General features: G+C 38.7%; 1 non-coding gene across 1 annotated transcript; it reads right to left on the bottom strand.

Annotated features, from left to right (window-relative positions):
* Positions 1 to 4745: 4745 nt before the first annotated feature.
* On the bottom strand, positions 4746 to 4852 carry LOC133091578 (U6 spliceosomal RNA). The gene has a single exon (XR_009700919.1). It is a non-coding gene; the product is annotated as a U6 spliceosomal RNA (small nuclear RNA).
* Between the last annotated feature and the right edge of the window lie 12985 nt (positions 4853 to 17837).

Here is a 17837-nt window from a genome sequence, read left to right as displayed (position 1 = left end):
ATCTATCTATCTATCTATCTATCTATTTACATGGTAATGAGGTGTTGGGGGGAGTTTGTCAGATGTGAAAAGTCCTTCCTGAAGAAATGTGTGAACTAAGATCCAAAGGATGACTGGTATGTTCATACAATGGGATTCAATATAGCAGCTAAAAATAAATGAGCAAAAACAACATGTATCAGAATGGATGGCCCTCTAAATCATATTGCTTGGGGGAAAAAAATCTCTCCTTGAGTGTGGGTGGGTCAGATGTAATCAGATGAGCCCTGTTAATAGAGGTTCTAGAAGACAGAGAGACACATCAGAGAGATTTTCCTGGTGGATTCGAAAACACAAACTGCGGCTGTGGAGAGGCCACATATCAGGCAAGTGCAGATGGCCTCTGGAAGCTGAGTGTGATGCCCGCCCACAAGCCAGCAAGAAAACAGGGACTTTACAACCACAAGGAACAGAATTCTGCCAACAACTGGTGAGCTTGGGAGAGGACCCGAGCCTCAGATGAGCTCACAGCCCCAGGTGACTCTTGATTTCAGTCTTGTAAGGCCCTGAACAGAGCATCCAGTTACACTGTGCCAAAATTCCTGACCCACAGAAACTGAGATGATAACTTGGTGTTGTAGTAAGCCTCTAAGTTTGTGGTGATTTGTTACGCAGCGAAAGAAAACAAGTACAGCTACTGAAATAAATGTTAGGCAAATGCACAGGCTCGCAAGATGAGGGGCAAGAAGGGGCACAGAGGCCAAGATAGCCTCACATTGTAGAATGAGACAGCGAGGTCTGCATGGCTGATGTGAATTGCCTGGGGATGAGCATCTAGTTAGTGACACGGGCTCACTAGAGTCCAGGAAGAAGACTGAGGACAGAATAACACGTGAGCAAGACATTGTAGAGGGGAAGGCAAGAAGAATAAGGTAGTGATTCTAGATTATTCTACCTTAGTGTCCAAGTTAAATATACAAAGAGGTAAATGGAGTGATAAAGCAGATCTGGTTTCCAGGATCACATCGCCACTTAGTTGTTATATGGTCTTAGATAATTTGTTTCACCTTTATACGTTTCAGTTTCTTCATCTCTAAAATAATGCTAACTAGTGTGCTTATCTCATAATTACTGCGAAGTTTAAATGCAGTAATGCACTTGGGGTGCTTAACATAGAGCCTGACATAGACAAAACACTTGTTATTGTTAGCTGTTACTATCACTATTGCTACCAGTGTCATCACCATTATCACTGTTACTATTATTTATTTTTATCATCTGAAGTATAACCTTAAGAACAGAGCTTAACCTTAAGTACATCCTAAGGAAATGGGATACTGCGTATAACTAAACACTCCCTCTGCTTTATTAATGCCCTGTGAATGGGTTAAGCATTTTAGAAAAATTTCACTAATGTTTTTAATCTATCAGAGATTACATATATTTATTCAGATAATTCAATCAGAAATCCTCAATTTTACCTTCTGACCATGACTTTCTGCACTTCCTTCCAGCTCACCTATTGTGTTAGTCAGGGTTCTCCAGAGAAACCAAATCGACAGAACCTGGATACATAGATAGATGGATAGATAGGTATAAGAGAGAGAGAGAGAGATTTTATGGAACTGGCTCATGCAATTATGGAGACTGGCAAGTCTAAAATCTTCAGGGTAGGCTGGCAGATTTGAGACCCAGGGCAGAGCTGATGTTGCAATTCAAGTCCAAGGGCCTCCAACTGCTTGGATGAGACCGACAAACATTACAGAGGGCAATCTGCTTTACTCAAATCTGCTTTACTTAAATTTATCGATTTAAATGTTAATGTCATCCAAAAACACTCTCACAGAAACATCTAGAATAACGTTTGACCAAATATCTGGGCATCGTGGGCCAGTCAAATAGACACATAAAATTAACCATCAAACCTACTCTGTATGCCCACTCCATCTATGGTTTGACCTTGTCAAGAAGTCCAATCCATTGATCCTACCACTTTCAAACTCTCATCACCCCCCTTTTGTCCACCCTTCACTCCTTGCTCAGATTAATCACTCACTGTAAAAACCCTGAACTCCTTTATCTCTTTCATTGTTTAAATTCCAGAATCTACCTACTTTGTGCTAGATCAGTATGTTCTATTGACTTTTCATCAGCAACACTGAATGCAAGAAAATAGTGAAACAATTTCTTCAAGATTTCTGTGGGAAAATAATTTTGAATCAAGAATGCAAACTAATACTAGGACCTATAAGGAGTCATGAAGTTTACCACCCACAGAATTTCTCAGAAAGAATTTCTAGAGGATAGGTTACAGCAAAATTAAAAAATGAGTATAAGAAAAACTATGAGTTAAAAAAATAATAATTGAGCAAGGAAAACTATAGAACTTATAGTTAAGTGTAAATAGTATTTGATTACTTTAAAAAAGAATAATTGGCAATTAAAATTCCAGATATTCTCAAGAAAGAAGTGAGAAGGAGAAAGGAAATATTGTGGGGATTTATGTGTTTGTATAGACTGTACTTATTAATTCACTCTAGCTGTTGTTCAACAAACATGCTTCTAAATAGTATCCTTTTATCTTTTATTCTAAAGGCCCCAGGGAAACATAATAACTGAAGTGGAGAAATTTATAGCAATTATGTTTAGATAATTCAAGCCAAAACAAAACCAAAAATCTTTTTGGTTTTGCCTTTTCTGAATACCTCAAATCAAAGGTAACTTTGGATTTCTCTTTCCTTTCTTTTAATTATCCCCACAGAATTTTCTCAGTTTCCCACATCATTTGGCAAAGACAAAGACTTTACATTTTAAGCATATTTATAACAAGATGCTGTGGCTTTGGTTCAAATTTAACTTTACCCTCTGGCCTGCACTGCTTTGCATTTCAGTCTTCACCCACCACACCCTTGCCAATTTAATTTCAAATTATTTTTAATTGAGACTGAACACTTTACAAATTTGGGGTGTTGTGAATATAATTTATGGGGACCAGCTGGAGAGCCAAAACTTTGATCAGATTGTAAATGTTAATGGGAATACCTAGATGTAAATGATTGATAGCTTAATTTGACCCATCTAATTGATTGTTTTTCACAGAAATACCTCTACTTCTTGAAGTTCTGAGACTGTCATCCTTCATTTCCAGAAAAGGAGAAAAATGTGTTAAATAGCACTTACTTTCTTTGAATGGTGTGTTTTCTGTGATTTCTATTATTAATTGTAAAAACTCAATTTCTGACCTCCCTATTACATTGTTAGTTTTATCAACTAATTATTGATGTGTTTTTATAATAATATCTGAAAGCAATTTTTAAAGTTGTGTTTAAATTGTTTCGGGTTTTGTCATGAGATTTCTCATATGACTGTTAGAAAATGACTTAGAAAAATAATTGATCAGCTTAGCATCTCTCTTCATGTACAGCTGTTTCTAAACCCTGTGGTTGAATCCAGAGATCAAAGATTACAATCATTCTGGTTTTCAGATTGGATGGGTACTGAAAGGAAGAGCAGTGCTTTTGTGAATATCCAGCCATTCTACAAGTGCTGCCTCTGACTTCTGATTCTGAAATGAGAGTCAAGGGAACATTTTGGCCTGGGGCAGGACAGGGGAGAAGAAAGAGACAATACTTACCCCTCCCACCACTGCCTCGCCCTGTGCCCATGCCCTTGTTTCTGCTGAGAACTCGCTCTTTATGACAGCTGCTCACACTTGAATCTTGAAGGCTAAAGCTAAAGGATTCTGCTGGGCATTCCAGAATAGATCATTATTTGCCTTTATGTCCTATAAGAAAGTCCCTTTCAGCAAGATATCTGTTGCTGAGGATCAGGCTATTGTATACGGTAGTGAAAAAACATTGCCTTAGGAGTCAGAATCCTAGGTATTAAGTCTCAGACCTCCTATGGCTAATCTAATCCCTGAGCTACTTTTTAAAAGCCTAGACCAGCAATAGACATTTTTAATGCTACACATGTAATTTATGGGTACTAGAAGGAGACAGCCAAAACTCCCCTTTCGTCTAATTTTTTAATATTAATGAAAAAAGACTAGAATTAAATTATTTACTTGACACTACTTGGTTCACTCTCATAGGCCTAATTATCTCCTCAATTCCTCTTCTCGCTTCACTTGCTGTGGTGCTTTCAGCTGTCTGCACAGGGTAGCCTGTTTCTACTCCTGGGTCCAGAAAACTCTATCACAGAGCCAGGGAGAACCACCTGCTTTCATTCATTAGATGTATTATAATTTAAAGTATTGTAAAGTGAAGAAAGCTAAACCTATGTTCTACTGTAATTAAAAGAAAAAAATTAAAATCTAATGGAAATATTTTGAGTGTTTTGTGTTACTGTACTAATATAGCATCTCTCTAAAGTTGACCATTAGTACCCAGGAAAAAAAAGAGGAAATAATTATTGTTATTAGGTCAAATCTCAACTTAGGATCACAGACATGGTTACTGCGTTAGATCATCATATTTTGATTAATCTCTCTCGCCAACCAGACTCTAAGCCCCTGGATGGCAGTTCCATCCCAGCGTGTACCAACCACAGTTTGAGGACTGATGACATATGAACCATCATAGAAGATTTTGAAAACACGGAAAGTATTCTTTAGTGATAATAAAGGACAAGAAATGAAAAACTGTTTTATAAAAATTAAAATAAATAAACTCAAGTGGCATGCAGAAATTAAGACTGCATTTTTCTTTTTTTTTTTAAGTTTGGGTGATATGTATGTAATGATCAGTGGGACTGCTTTTTTTTTTTTTAATATGGAATGCTTCACAAATTTGCATGCCATTCTTGCACAGTGGCCATGCTAATCGTCTTTGTTTCCTTCCAATTTTAGTATATGTGCTGCCAAAGCGAGCAGAGTGGGACCTTTATTTCAACTCAGTGCCTGGCACAGAATGGGCCATCAGTACATGCAGTTTTAATTAATGAAGATGGTTGATACACTGATACTCACTTGGCGTAAGGCTTAGTATATTCTCATCACCCTATAAAATATAAGTCAACTAGCAAACTTCTCTTGATTTTAGTTTTATTTTTGGTCACAATATGTTATAGGTAAACTGATCCTTTTTTAAAAAAAAATAAAATCTGAATCACAAGGTAAATAATAGAATGGAAAGACTTGTACCAATTTCCAAACCCTATTGATGGAGGAGGGTGAAGCGTTCATAGGCAGAACCAGTGCTGGCTCACAGCAGACATCTTCCAGGGACCCCTTTATTTTCCCTTTACCTCCCCTCTTTTCTCCTCCCTCTTGTGTGACGAGCCTAGTAATTGAGGACATTTCTATGTATAAAAAGAAGCTAATCATTTTGGGAATCAAAATATCTTTAAAACTGCAAGATGAGCAGATCTGAGCTTTGCTAAGTCTGTCCACAGGTCAGCCACTAAATACTGGGCAAAAACTTACAGCCAGATGAGAAATGCAGGCTAGAAGGGACAATTTAGGGGACTGGGAAGGTAAGTCAAGGACTTTTGCTCTAACCAGTAGAGGGATGGAGTGGGTGGTGAATCGATTTGAAGCAACCCTTGTCTGGGATTGTGGAAATGGGCAAGACAGTCATATTTAGGGGAAATTTCACTTGGCGTCTGGCCATGGTTATTTTGGGCCCCATCATGCTAGGCTTTTCAATCAGAGTGAGTCACTTTCCTGCAGAATTTAATATCTGTAAAGCAATCATAACTGCTTGTCTGGTGGGTATACACTAGAGGAAGATGGGCCAAGCTACTTAAGTATCTAACAAATACTTCTGTCACCTTTACTTCCCTCACAGTTTGAGTCTGCAGGTTTCTACCTGCCTACATTTATGATAACATAGTGAAAAATAGCTCAGGTTCTTTAAAAAAAGAATAGAGCGGCTTGAATGTAATACTGACTTCATCTGAATACTTGTCTTCAACCATTTAGCCCCCTTTGGTGATCTTTCCTCCGAGTGAAATAGCTGACAGCAAAGAAAGGCCTCCAGTTTCAACATGTTCACCTGTTCACTTTTGTCTTTGAGTCTGAGGTTTGCCCTGACACAACGAACAAACACATAGAGGTTCAGAGACTAATAGATATTCTTGGGAAGAGACAAGTATGAAAACTGCTATTTATTTTAAAAGGGCAGGTTGAGGTTGTGTGTCTTCTGTGTTTGGGAGACACACGTCAATCCTGTATGCAGAAGAGGCATGATTCTGTAGAATTAGGGTTTCACAAAGTGAATGAAAATACTGTCATTTCAAAGTTTGGCATTTTGATAACTAAAAGTTCTTTACCTAAGTAAATGAGTTTTTCTTTAAAAAATGAAATTAACCTGATAATGATTTCCGTATCTTTTTGGTTCATTTACATGTATAATGTGAAGAATTACCATCTATTTAGCTCTAGTGGGACTCAGGTCCTTTAAAGACCTTTACACACTGATTTTCTCTGCTCTGTTTCCTCTTAAAGTATTTATCAAAAGACACTGGCTTCTTAATTAATCTGCCTCTTTCTCCTCTATGCCTCAGAGTGTGATTCTCAAAGGAAGGTTCAATACCTCCTGCATTTGAATAACCTGCACAATTTATTCAATGCAGATTCCTGGGCCACATCTACTGAATCAGTTTTTCTGAGCTCAAGGCCCAGAATTTTGTATTTTTAATAAACTCATCAGGTGATACACACTAGAATTTCAAAATTCTTTCCTATTGGGAAAACTTATCTTCCAAGGAGTGGCAGCTTTAATGTAAAAGTGGGGCATGGGCAGGGAACTCAGAGCTTTTTGGCCAAGGGGACACAATCACGCTTCAAGAAGTTTTATAAACTTGCACATTAAAAATGAACAGTTCTAATAGTATCTGGGGGGCACTTATCATACTGGTAATTTACCGGCAGGATTAATTGAACTGGGATAGATGCCTAACTTAGAAATACATACTTTTCCTTATGGGAAGTTTTAAAGTGACATAACATGACTTTATTGCATGAGCGCCCACAGAGACCTGCATTCTTGTGGACGTGCATCACAGGAGGCTTTTCCGTCCCACTGCACCACGGAAAAGTAGGAGTCGGCAACGTCCTGATCCTGTAACTATTACACACACAGTTACTTGCACGTGACAAGTAGCAGAACTTGATGATAACACTTCAGTAGCTTGATATGGCACTCTCTCAACTTCAGTTAATGACTTAATATATTATCAAGTAAGTCTTTCAAAAATGTCTACCAAAGCAGAAAATTCGAAATAGGTCACGCAGAGACACCTATCAGCACTGAGATGGGCTACAGCTTGCCTCCTCTGTGCTTCCAGCAGGAGCCGTCCTTCCAGGCCCAGCTGCATGTTCTAGTCACGCAGAGCTTCCTAAAAACACCCAAAACTAAGGCTCACTCCAGAACTTCCGGTTTCATTACACTGTGGTGGAAGAACCAGAAAGGAATATCTTCAGTCCTGCAAGGCTGAAGAGAGGTATATTTTGAGAAAAAAGGGCCGACATAAAATGTCTTAATAGCCACACCACGACATTTAGCACATTCTGTTAGTGAAGATTGCAGGGTCTGAACATTAATAGTGAAAGTATAAACTCTCAACATTGAAGAGAATGGGAAGGGAGCCACCATCCGAACAGACATTTCAATACTTTCCTGGAAGGACAAGGATGATTGGGATTTGCTGACGTGGAGGAGAGGAGGCTGAAGCCTGAAAGGGGAGGGGAGAGCTGCAGGTCAGATGGAAACTCATCAGCTCTCACAGCACTAGAGAATGTGGCTCGTAGAATCACAGGGACAGTGGAGAGTAGGGGTGAAGCAGGGGGCACTGAATAGGGAGTGAATTGAAGTACAGAATATAGACTACCCTGCTGCAGCCTTCCCTTCCCCTGCACACAGCACTCCTGGAAGCTAGGCACACACTCCTTAAACAAACAAACCCACCAATGAAAAAAGGAGGAAGATCTTTTCTCATCGTATTGAATGAACAATCTAAGGAGAACCAGGACAGCCAGGAAGGGCACTGGAGCAAATGCCTCTGTTCTGTCATTTTAGAGTCCCCTGGTGTGAGAGCTGGCCAATTGACAAGCCCCACTCACCCCAGAGAGACTGACTCTTCTGTGGCCTCGTGCTTAACTATAAATGAAAAACAAGGAACACTGAACATGAGAAAACCCTGCAACAAAAAAAGAGAAAGATCAAAATTAACAAACAGGAAAACATGATCCTAGAGGAGATAGGGTTAATTCAGAAAAAAAACCCAAAACATTTCTAATTAATATGGAGAAATCAGAGAAGATTCTGCATCCATAAAACAAAACAGGATGCAATGAAAAAGAAAAATCAGAGACCAAAGAGATCCCTAGATACTTAAAAATATGTTGTCTGAAACTAAAAAATAGAAAAACAAAAAAATGGAAGGGTTAAAAGAGAGTATTGAGTGAACTTTCTAGAATAAAAATCAAAAGGCTGAAAAGAAAATATGAGAAAAAAGCTTTAAGATATATATTCACATATATAATTATTCAAAAGCTCAACAGCCTGTTCATAGGAATTTTAGAAAGAGAACAGAAAAGATAGAAGGGAGGAAACAAAAACAGAGATTTCCTAGAGTAGAAGACAAAAGCCTTCAGACTAAATAAGTCCAGTGAATCCCAAGTGCCTCACGTATTAGAGCCCAGATTAATTGTCATATTGTCATAGACTTTCAGAATACCATGGAGAAAGACTATCCTAGTAGTTTTCAAGGAGAAGAAACAGCATATCAACAAAAATATAAGTTTAAGCTTAAGCTTGGCATTGGTTATCCAGTCAACCATTTTGAATGCTAGAAGGTAATGGAGACTTCAAAGCTTTGAATGGAAATTATTTTCAACTTAGAATCCTAAAAGCAGTCAAATCAACTGTCCAAAGAAGGACACATTTTTAAAACCTTCAAAACTGTACATCCCCTGAAAGATACTACCCTATTTCTTAGGATATTACTTGAGAATATGCTATAGCACAATGAGACAGTAAACCAAGAAAGACGAAAATGTGAGATCTAGCAAACAGATGATCCAGTCGTCTGTGAGAGGGCTGTGATGATACATCCTAGAGAGAGATCAGAACAACTTGGAGCAGAATAATGGAAGGTTTGGGAAAAGGTATCAAAGGAAAAAAAAGATTTAATACTACTCTCGAGATCCTAAAACAGTTTAGGAGACAGAAAAGGAAGGTAAAGTAAGAAAAAAAAAAAAGCACTTAGGAACTCTAAGAAAACAGACCAGATAAGAAACTAAGTATAATCCTAGCACACTACTTGGCATTGCCACGGATTCCATTTGATTTCTTATTAGAACGTAAATAGTGGTTAATGACTTTCAACTTGAACAGACAACCTAAAGAGATAGTATTACACAGCTGTTACGAGCACCATCTCTAAATGTCTTACTGGCTATATGAATCTAGAAATTTTCTTGATTTCTATACTACCCAATTTCCTTTCTGTAAGATAGAAATAATAAGTTATCTATTTTATAGTCTCGTGAGGCTTGAGTTAATTTACACAAAGCACTTGTAACGGTGCTTAACACATAGAAAGTCCTCAATAGGTGTTAGCCAAACAATAACAAACCATATATTAAAAAAATAGAAGTATTTCTTGACACAGAACAAAATGAAATGTTATTAAACTTGACAATATACAGTACAGATGGTTGAAAGTGGGGAAGAACAGTAGTGAAGCAGAGTCAAGAATATTGTTTGTAGTTGATAGAAACAAAAATAAACAACAAAGGCAAGCTAAAAGAAAAATAAAATTTAGCAATATAATTATGTAAATGTGTTAAATCATAATGCATCATAGCAGGAAGCTAATAGCAAATTATGACTATAATGAACAAATCAAAAGCTAGCAGGTAAATTTATAATCTAGAGATACAGGAAGAAACAACAGAAGAACCAAAAAATAGATAAAAGTGTTTCTATTCAGGAATCAAGGAAGGTAAATATCTTTACCTTTCAATATCCTAAAATTTTATTTGTCTATTAAAACCGAAAACTCAATTAAAAAAACAAGTAAAAAAAGGAATGTGAAGGGGATTTGGGATGGATGGTGGGAGCAAAATATTTTCAACAAGAAGTAAAATTAACACTATGATATCTAGAATTCTTGCTAGGAATTTCAGGAAACTCCAAGAGTTTGGAAAATATGGAAATCGTAGGAAAAGAATGCCAGTTTCTGGACAAAATTTGATCAGTTTAAAATAGTCTAGGAATTGACCATAAAAGACAAAGGTAATGCATACTTTTACTGATGAAGTCAAGCAAAAATCACAGTACATCTGAAAAACGAGTGAGGCTCAATGTCAGTTGCTCTTTTATTTCCCCCACCCCTTGAAATCATCAAGCATAGTTTGAGGAGGCGTTTGATTGCTGACTTCAAGCTCTTTGGGTGTAGCTTTTGCCATCCAGTCCGCGCTTCTCCTTCTGGTCTCTTTCTTTCCTGGCTGCTCTATGACTATTTCTGCATCATTAGATTTCCTTTCCTGTTTTCCCAAAGGATGAACATATTTGCAGTCACTGCTGGAAACCTGATCTTTATCCTGAATTTCTGCTCAAATGCCGCCAGAGATGAATCATGTGGGCAGTCTTATTTTATTAAGAAAATGTGTAATACATACTAAAAATAGCAAGGCTTGCTTTGTCAATTTCATCAATGTTTCTTAATCTGGACCTCATAGAACATGCATTTTTTTTTTGCTTTTTGATTTCCTTTATTCTTCGGTCAGTGTCTAAGACCTTAAAATTCATAATCTTAATTCAGTTGTTTGCCTAGGCTAGAGGTATCAATGATGAAACATTTCTATCTTCCAAAGCTGACCAGTGTTTCTCAGAATCTGGAAGAGAACCCACTCTGGTAGCTTTAGTTGGGTGCCTAGGAACCACAGTCTACACATTTATATATATTCATGTCTCTCTTCTAAATGGTACAGAAATGTTCATATGAAATTTCTGGTTTTAATGAAAGGTAAGAATATAAAATAATATGAAGTACTTTGGGAATTAATCTCAGCTGTGGCTTAAGGCTCTATTCCCATAAATTTATAGTTCCATTAGGTCTCTTCATCTTCCCTTTCTTTTCTTTCCATCACGTATGATTTAGCTGTTCTTCATACTTAGAGTAAACATGTGACTTCAATAGAAGAAATTTAAAGGAGTATGGTAGGAACCGTTTTCTCCTGATGACTGTCCACTGCTAGCTTCAAGGCTGGAGTTCTTATGCAGGGGATGCAGCTCCTATGGGGTCAGGAACAGAAAACTCATGTTGGAGGGAAGAGTCCCAGAGGCTACCACTAGCACCTTGAGAATGGAAGAAGGGCGGGGAAGATAATGTGGCTGAAGCTCAGCAGGGGAGAGAGTCCCAGGAGGTGAGGTCGGAGAGGTAAACAGGATATGAGATAAGGGGGTAGATTTTGCAGGGCCTTGGAGGCTCTGAGAGACTTTGAAGGATCTTTACTTTGGGAGAAATGGGAGAATATTGAAAAGTTTTAAGCAGGAGAATATGAGATTTTAGAGGATCACTCTGGCTGCTCTTTTGAGAGTAGACTATATGGAAGAAGAGTGAAGCAGGAAAGCCGAAAGAAGGATAAGGCTACGGCAATAAACAGTAGATGATGGTTGCTTAGACCAGGAAGGTGGTGATGAAGGACATGAGGAGTGATTGATTGGATTCTGGATCTATTGTGAAGATAGAATCAATAGAATATGCTGATCACTTGAATGTTGGGATATAAAAAAGAGAGAAGTCAGGGGTGACTTCAAGATCATGGCCTGAACAACTGGAAGGATGGAGTCGCCATTTACTGAGCTGGACATGTATGTATTCAGGTAGATCAGGCTGGTGGAGGGAGATCAGGAGTTCAGTGTAAGAAATACCAAATTTGAGAAATCTGTCACAACTACAAATGGAAAGTTGATACAAATAATCAAGAAATAAACTTCTGGGATTCCCTGGTGGCACAGTGGTTGAGAATCTGCCTGCCAATGCAGGGGACACGGGTTCGAGCCCTGGTCTGGGAAGATCCCACATGCCGCGGAGCAACTGGGCCCGTGAGCCACAATTACTGAGCCTGCGCGTCTGGAGCCTGTGCTCCGCGACAAGAGAGGCCGCGACAGTGAGAGGCCCGCGCACCGCGATGAAGAGTGGCTCCCACTTGCCACAACTGGAGAAAGCCCTCGCACAGAAACGAAGACCCAGCACAGCCATAAATAAATAAATAAAATTAAAAAAAAAAAAAGAAAAAAAAGAAATAAACTTCTAACTTTTCTATATTCATTTTCAAAATTGAGTTGACATAGACTAAATATCACAAGATAAATTTATAGCTTGATAGTTTTTCATATAAAAATTCTATAGGGCTTCCCTGGTGGCGCAGTGGTTGAGAATCTGCCTGCCAATGCAGGGGACACGGTGTTCGAGCCCTGGTCTGGGAAGATCCCACATGCCGCGGAGCAACTGGGCCCGTGAGTCACAACTACTGAGCCTGCGTGTCTGGAATCTGTGCTCCGCAACAAGAGAGGCCGCGACAGTGAGAGGCCCGCGCACCGCGATGAAGAATGGCCCCCTCTTGCCACAACTAGAGAAAGCCCTTGCACAGAAACGAAGACCCAACACAGCCAAAAAATAATAATAATAATAATAAATAAATAAATAAGTAAAAAATTTTAGAAAAAAGAAAACAGCAACATTGCTCTGAGTCTGTTTAAAAAAAAAAAATCCTATAGCAGATCTATTTTTTGTTGTTTTTACTGAATAACAATTATAAACATTTCTAAAAAGACCCCAATATAAAGCGTAACAGCAAAGCTTGAAGATTAAATCTTTTACCCTTGTTCCCAAAATTGACACCAATGAGCTTCAAAAGCCCGAGGGTCCTTTACTCTCAGATCATTCATTATTATAATGAAGCATATCATGTCATAATTCATCAGGCATTTTCACAAAGCATATTTTACACTTGACTTGCCCCTAAGCATTTAGATATTTATTCCTCCCTGTAGCCACCTGTAAAGTTAGATTAGATAATTCTTAGGAGTTTGATTTTACTCAGGTGTGCTGACAAGGACAAACAATAAGTCCTTGGGAAGTTTCCAGATTTCAGTTGTCCTTTGTGCACGTTAAATGAACCACACACACAAAGAAGGGTAGAGTTTAATTTATTCATCTTTCTCTTTACTGAAAATTTTGTAGCCAGTTTATGTGATTCAGAGCAGGCCGTATTAGCTCTCAGATCTAGGGCAAATCCACAGTGGAGATAGATATGAGTCTACTGGGAGAGACCCGGAAGGACCTGAGGCTTGAGAATTTTCCGCAGCAGCTCTCACATGTCCTGGGTCCCTGCAGCTGTTCCTCCCCACCCCTACCCCCTTGCAAATGACTGTATCCCCTAACTCATCCTCCCCACAGCTCTTGATATCAAAACTCCAGACTGTCCAAACACCCAGACTCCAAGATCAGTCCCTCTATTCCCACTTCTGAAAGTAGCATATGCTGACTGTCGCCCTACTGCTCAAGTCCCATAAAATTTTTGCCCGTTTTCCCTCCCTGAATTACAATACTTCTTCGTAGCTTTTCATGCCTGGCATTTTCAAACAAAGGTTTATATTAACTGGTCCATGAAGCCACAGTTATCCTATGCCCTGTGGAATTCCATTACTCCCATGTTAGGGCCTCTCCTCCTGGCAGAGTTCAATTGTTGGTCACAAGGAGAGAGACACGAAGGGACGGACTGGGAGACGTGTGTTCCAGGACAAGGGAAAAGCATGCGTGAGGAGGCTCTGCAATGTGGCTGTGAAGGAACAGTGAACAATCCCAGTTGTCCAATGCACAGAAAAATCGAAGGCAAATAAGTATGAAAAATAGACAAGGGGTAGATCTTATAGGGCCTCAAATGTCCAGTCCAAGAGTTTAGAATTTGAGAAGTGTAGGCAGTTGTTGAAAACTCCTCAGCTGAGTAGTAACATGATAACGAACATGGAAAAGAACTAACATGGTACACTTTTGTAATTTACTAAGTTCTTTCCTATATGCGATCAGAGTTATGATTGGTTTTTCGTCATGAATTTTCCTCTGACATCAAAATTTAATCTGGATCAAAGAAAGAGGAGATACTGGGAGCAAAAGACCTGTTAAACCCACTGCAATGACGCGTGGGATTTTAAGTCTGAGTGATGGGGTGGGAATAATGGGACTGAGATGATCAGAAGTGGAGGAACGAGGACACTGAAGGCAGATGGTGATGATTCATTTTTCAGGACATATTGAACTTGAGGTGGTAACCAGAAAGGCAGACAAGTTTTACATGCCATTAGATCTATGGGACTCTATTTAATACACAAAGCTATAGATTCGGAAGTTATACAACTGGAACATTACGTGTGATGATCAAAGGAGATCGAGTAAAAAGAGAAATTCAAGGACAGAACTTTGATGGCAGGAGGAAGAAGAGAAACTGGAGAATATTATGCACTTTATGAAGATTGGTCCTTATCCTGATTGTTCAGTGCTGTAACCCAACACCTAGTACTGTCGCTGGCACCAAGTAGGCTTTCAGTAAGTGTCTGTAGATTGTGTGGCTGAAGTATTGCCAAACTGCCCTCTGGTGGAAAATGTCCCCCTGTCTATCAAGACAGACCCTTTCTGCAAGTATGCATTCAAAGATGGATTCTGGGAAAAGGGAAGCAAGAAGTGTATGCAGAGATAACTGGTTTGTTCAATTTCCAACAGTGCATTTTGTTCTAAAGCCATCTAAATAAGAGCAAAAGGGGAAGAAAATGGGGAAAAAATCTTGCTAGTGAGGCCAATGCTCAAAGCCAGGGTGGCTTTGGTTTCTTTTTGTTTGTGTTTTTAATGAGTAATCATTTGTTAAATTTATCCTTTGACTGTCAAAAATTCCATCCTTTCTATTAATTTACAACCAGAGGAAATTCCTGGGAGATTTCTGAAGTTTTCCTTTGTCCAATATTTGGATGAGCCATGGGCTGCACAATGCTTACATAACCTTTAAAGTCAGAAAAAATAAAAAGTAACTCAAATGGCAGTTTTATGAGACTTCTAAAGGGTGGTTTTCAGGATGACACTTTGATTCTGCGATTGAAATCATAATTTATTTTCAGCACTGGCTATGTGGAAAATTTGTTTTACTTTCGGCATATCACATACAATGGAAGGAGTCTGAATGTGTTTCCTTTAACCCACTTCAAACTCCTTTGTGGATGTAGGATCAACCAATCAGCTGACAAATTCATGAAGTAAAAAGTTGAATTTAATCGGATAACTTATCCCACAGTACAGAAAAGATCTTAATATTGTTAAGTACATACAAATAAGCCTATTTTTCCCACATACTGCAAAGGGGGAAAATCTAATCTTGGGAGTGAATGTGGGGCAGTGACAAATAAACATATGTCAGCTTACTCCAATAAGGAAAAGGAATAACCTTGTGTCCACACAGCTATACCACATTTCTCAAATGGGCATATACTGTTTCCTTTCTGTGGATACCATGCACCCTTACTCCCTTTCTTTCTGGGGGACTTGTTCCTCCTCCTTCCTTCCCTTGCCATCTAACCCGTGGTTCCCATGGAAACCACCAAATTCTTACAAAGCAGTACTGCTGATTAGTCCTTTGATTAGTCCAGGGGTGGGCACCTTCTCAGCTAAGCCATTCTGAACTCTTCCCTGAGCAATGTTAACCACCAAGAAGAGACTCAGTACCCCTCTCTGGTATATAGGAACCACACAGGGAAATGAAAAGCCATCAGTGGTTTCTTGCCCCATGGAGAAGACTTCCATGAAAGAGAATGAAGGCAACTCCCCAAGAAGAGCCAAGGAGAGTCATGGAGAGGGAAAGGGGGAGAGAGAGAATGAGAATGAGAGAGACCTTGCAAAATCCAGATGGAGGTTTCCTGTTGACTTAAGACCCAGATGCATTTGTATCCTTTCTGTTTCTTCAGTCTTCAGTCTCCATGAACCAATAAATCCCCTTTCCTATTTTGGTTGCCTGGCTTAGTTCAAGTGGATTTTCTGTTAGTTGCAACCAAAAAACAAAAACAAAAACAAAAAACAGACCTTCCTAGCCCTCCAAAACAAAATAAAACAAAAATAAAAACTAATATAATTGATGTTGTATAGCTGTGCATGATTGAGTTAGGTTCAATAATTGTAACTTCATGTAGACTTCTGAAAGGCAAATTGACTTTAGCTCCGAAGAGTCCATGAGACTTAAGAGCGTAGAAGTCACAAAATCAGGATGAGCTGAGAACAATCTAAGAAGTTGACAAAGGCTGGTGTTCCCCTGTCAGAGGGTGCATAGCAAATACCCACTTAAAGGAGTAGAGGTGAACAACTCAGCTCTAGATTATTCTTTCAAAGTAGGCTTATATTTGACTCATGTAAAGAATAAATGAACTAAAAACTGATACTCTCCTCAGCTTTGAGCCAATCAGCCTTCCTAAGTTGCTTCCTAAACTAAGAAGAGAATAGGATCTCTTCTGGGAGAGGTGAAGGGCAAGCAGAAGAATTACCTTGGTCTGGAAAAGCTACAGACATTACAAGGCCAATTCCCAGCCTGACCCAAGCTATGCTCCTTTTATATGACTTGACTTGAAAATTGTGCAGCTCCCAAATGGAGAGGAATTCTCCCCAATCATCAATCTGCAGAGAGTTCCTTGGGGAGTTTACATAGTCTTTATCTGCTTTACAGAGGAAAACAAAAGATACCAAAAAAAAAAAAAAAAAAACCTTCAAAATTCAAGTAAAAGCAAGAATGGAAGTGGGGAAGCAAATTTTAGCTGCAAACCACCAAACCCATAATTTTACACTCTATACAAGCATCTAAATAAACAAAATCATGCAGTATAAACACTGCTGATAAAGGACTAGCACACAGTGTTTAATAGCCCTAGGGGAAATAAAAAGACAGCATAAATACTTTTTTTTCACAAAAGACACATTCTCTATAGTTTCAGAAAAATTATTATTTTTAAAGAAACTAAGTGATGTCTCTCTAATTTCCCATTTAAAATATCATATACAAGAACATGAATTTAGGGAGATAACGATGTTTATGAATCAAGAGTGCCTGTAATTCGCAGTAAAGAGTTTAGTTTGAGTAACTTTCTAAAACTTTAAAGTAGGATATAGTCAGTAAGTACAGTGTACACTTACTCAATATTATACGGAAAACTAATACTGTGTCCAACACTAAACGTGAGGATGGATTTCCCTGCAGAGTCCCAAATTTATTAATGCGCAAAGTGAATGTATTTAATAGTCCACAAGAATGTCTTGATGAACACAGAAGTAGAGCAAATACTTGAATAATCTTGAGGAAGTATTGATATTTTACTCAGGCTATGGTGAAGAAGATATTTTTATGCTAAAATAGACTACGCATTCGTAATGATTGGGATATCTTTGTCTGCCAGATTCAGTGTCTTCTTCCTTTGAAAGATGTTGAATAAATGCAAAAATTCTGCATCTTGGTCTTCCCATTTCTGTAATGCAGGAAGACCACCTACCTTCTCTTTCTTTCTTTAGACTGGGAAGAATACAGCTGATGAAATTCGAATTCTTGTTCACATCAATCATATATGTTAAGATATCCCTAATCTCCTTAAACACATGCTTATAGACTATATCTTTTAGTCTGGGTGATCTCTAAATTACTTAATCACATAACAAGGTATAGCTAATTCCTCTGAAGTGGCTAATTCCTCTGCAGCTTGTGGGCTGCCTGAGGCCGATCGTACTCCTATACACATGAGGCACCAAGAAGTTTGTGGGAAAGAACTCATCCCAAAGCAATGAGGAGATGGAGAGGAGCCAGTGAGTTGATACTGGAAGGG

Source organism: Eubalaena glacialis, chromosome 4, assembly GCF_028564815.1.
Source record: "Eubalaena glacialis isolate mEubGla1 chromosome 4, mEubGla1.1.hap2.+ XY, whole genome shotgun sequence".
NCBI lineage: Eukaryota > Metazoa > Chordata > Mammalia > Artiodactyla > Balaenidae > Eubalaena > Eubalaena glacialis.
The sequence above is the reverse complement of the archived record's forward strand: the minus strand, read 5'-3'. Positions and strand labels throughout refer to the sequence as shown.